We start from the raw sequence: 2,886 nt of genomic DNA, 5'->3' as shown, positions 1-2,886 counted from the left end.
GCGCGCGCATATGCATAAAAAAAAAGTATTGTTGGAGCCAGCCTGTACATGTTTTCAACGTGTGGGAAAGTAAAATTGCCCACTGAAGTAATTTTCGTAATCACATGCATCCAGCACTCACGTTCCGTTATTTTCGCCACAGCATTGCACACAAGTATTCCTATTGGGATAGTAGGCTGTGAAACATACTGCGTGTTAAGAACTTCTTGGTGGAGAGGTCGGTGCATGTCATTGCAAGAATGAGTTGCGCACACAGAAAAAAAAGACACACACAGGAAACAGCGAAGACTAAAAGCACTTTCAGTCTACTCTGTTTCTTGTACGTGGTGTTGTGCGCGCACAACACGTTCCAACAATAACATACTGCACGCAAGAACATGACAGTAAATCGCATACCTTGAGAAGTGCAGAAATTGTGCCCTACATGTATAAAAAAATAAAGAAATTAAATGACTAGAAGCTTTCGTAAAAATCATTGCTTGTAGACGAGTTACGGAAACGAAATGCACTTTTGCTCACATGTATTAAACTGCGATATACAACATCGAACACAGTTTGCGCACGAGTACAAAACGTTTAGCATGTACAGAATGCTTAGGTATCAACCAAGGTGGAGTGCATTTTTGTAATAAGAGAATTGTTACTCTGTATCCATGTGAGCACAGCCATACGGCTACAAAGGAAAGCTAGATACCTTCCACACAAACTTCATTGTGAAAGAAAAATTCATCCTGGTCCGGGGTTCGAACCCGGGACCACTGCTTCACTGAAGCAGTAGCTCTACCAGCTGAGCTAACCAGGAAAAGTATGTTAAATGTTTAGTGAAAGTCGTGTAGCTTTACTTCGTAGACATATGGCTGCGCTTGGGTGGATGGTAATGTGCGATTACTCCCTTACTTCAGTTACACTGTGCCTGGCTGCAAGTTTTGCTCATTGATGGACACTACAGCAGTTGCGAGGAGAACGCTGTGTAGGTAAATGCATCACACATATTGCCAGTCACAATGACAGTAACAAGACAAGAAATCCTCATAGATGTACAGAGAGAAGTGTAAAAATCACACACATCGAGGAAACTGTGTGAGCAGAGGTTGTCACGTGCAAAACATGGACCGCTGCACAAAATATATAGTGCATAAAATTGCACGCGTTGGACATAACACGTGAGGCCTAGTTGGGATGCTTAGCTACCGAGCTGGAGGACCCATTACACTCAGCAACAGTGGGCACATTTTAATGGAGGCACCCGAGTAAGTGCAAACTGTTCGCGCATGTTAAAAACCGCAGTGGAGCAAATTAATCCGGAGCTCACTACCAATGCATCCCTCATAGTACATAAGTCTCTTGAAGACATTAACCCCCTTAAGCACCGTTGCTGCTCAGTTTTTTTTTTTTTTTGCTTAATTATGTACCGACTCGCTCAACTCGCCGTTTTACTTGTTTATTAACCCCCTTATTTTGCAACCTTAAAAGCAAAGGAAGGGAAACCAATGCGTAAAAAGAAATAAATGACCATGTGGTCATCACGGCGGCTCACCGGTTACTATAATGGGCTACTGACCGGAACGATCCCGATATGGTGCCGACTACACCAATGACATTTGGGAGAAGGCAAGATGGTAAAGGCTCGTACGTGTACTGTGCGATGTCAGTGCCCGTTAAAGAACCCTAGATGGTCGACATTACCCGCAGCCCTCGACTATAGCATCCCTTATAGCCTGAATCGCTTTGGGACGGAAATGAGAAAAGAACGAATTAAACGGGTACTAGATATACCTCCTGCCCCTAGATAGACACACACACAAAAAAAAAAAAATGTGAGAACTGCCAGAAAACAAGGCATAAATAAACATCTGCGTTTTGCAGAAGCCGTCATAAAAAGCGTAACCAGTAAAAAAAAAAAAAAAAAAAAAAAAAAAAACAATTACACAAATAGCTCTCTGCGTCTTGCAGAGAGCGCTAGAAGAAAAATGAAACATGCAAGAAAAACACAAATGAGCCCTCTGCATCCTGCAGATTTGTAATAAAAGATAGAATGTTACAAGTAAACGAATTATACACATAATTAGCCCTCTGCTTCTTACCGAAGGCACAAGAAGAAAAATTGAACGCAAAAACATATGAATGGCCGTCTGGATCTTGCAAATGGAGGCATAATAAACGTAACAAGTAAAGCAAAACTATACATAATAGCCCTCCGCGTCTTACAGAGGGAGTCAGAGGAAAAATGAAACATTTAAAAACTAATTAATGGTCCGTGCATCTTTCAGAGTGAGGCATAAAATCACGTAACAAGGAGACAAACAAATACAAACTGTCACCTTCAACTTTAAAGGCTGTCAATAACACGTAAAAATATATAAATAAAAAAACTGCACTGACATAAGAACAAATGCGGGGAGCGGCTTCTCCGCTTGGTTAAGTAAAATGAGTATTATCACCCCCATGCGTTGCACGAACAGCTCATGGAAGCGGGAATAGTCACCACGTAAAAGCTCAGTAGCAGCTGCCACTTCCCGCGTTGCTGCTGTCATGCGCTGCAGTGCCAGGGTAAGATGCCGCGCAGACGCCGCTTCTGCTATGCGGTCCTGCATATAAAAGGAGCTTGAATGAAAAAAATAATTTCGCTGCGAATGGATATAGAGGATCATTTTACCTCCATGTTAAGTGCGAGGTACTGAGATATAATACAGCAAGCCTATAAGGGACGGTAATAAAAAGTTGAAGCAAGCATGTTGAACAATGAATGTTGAGTTGCATCATGATGCATTGCGCAGCTTCAGCTGTGCCAATGTAATGGGTGCTGCGTACACGTATACGTACACCCTTTGTCCAAAGTTTAGAGCCCATGGAGAGGGAATACTTCTGAGCCATGCTATGTGCCTC

At 42.4% G+C, this 2,886-nt stretch overlaps 1 non-coding gene across 1 annotated transcript; it reads right to left on the bottom strand.

Annotated features, from left to right (window-relative positions):
* Positions 1-728: 728 nt before the first annotated feature.
* Positions 729-802, bottom strand: TRNAT-AGU (transfer RNA threonine (anticodon AGU)). Its single transcript has one exon. It is a non-coding gene; the product is annotated as a tRNA-Thr (tRNA).
* Between the last annotated feature and the right edge of the window lie 2,084 nt (positions 803-2,886).

The sequence above is a fragment of the Amblyomma maculatum genome, chromosome 9 (genome assembly GCF_055883805.1).
Source record: "Amblyomma maculatum isolate TAMU_Amacu chromosome 9, ASM5588380v1, whole genome shotgun sequence".
In the NCBI taxonomy this organism is placed as follows: domain Eukaryota; kingdom Metazoa; phylum Arthropoda; class Arachnida; order Ixodida; family Ixodidae; genus Amblyomma; species Amblyomma maculatum.
This window is presented reverse-complemented; position numbering and strand designations above follow the sequence as displayed.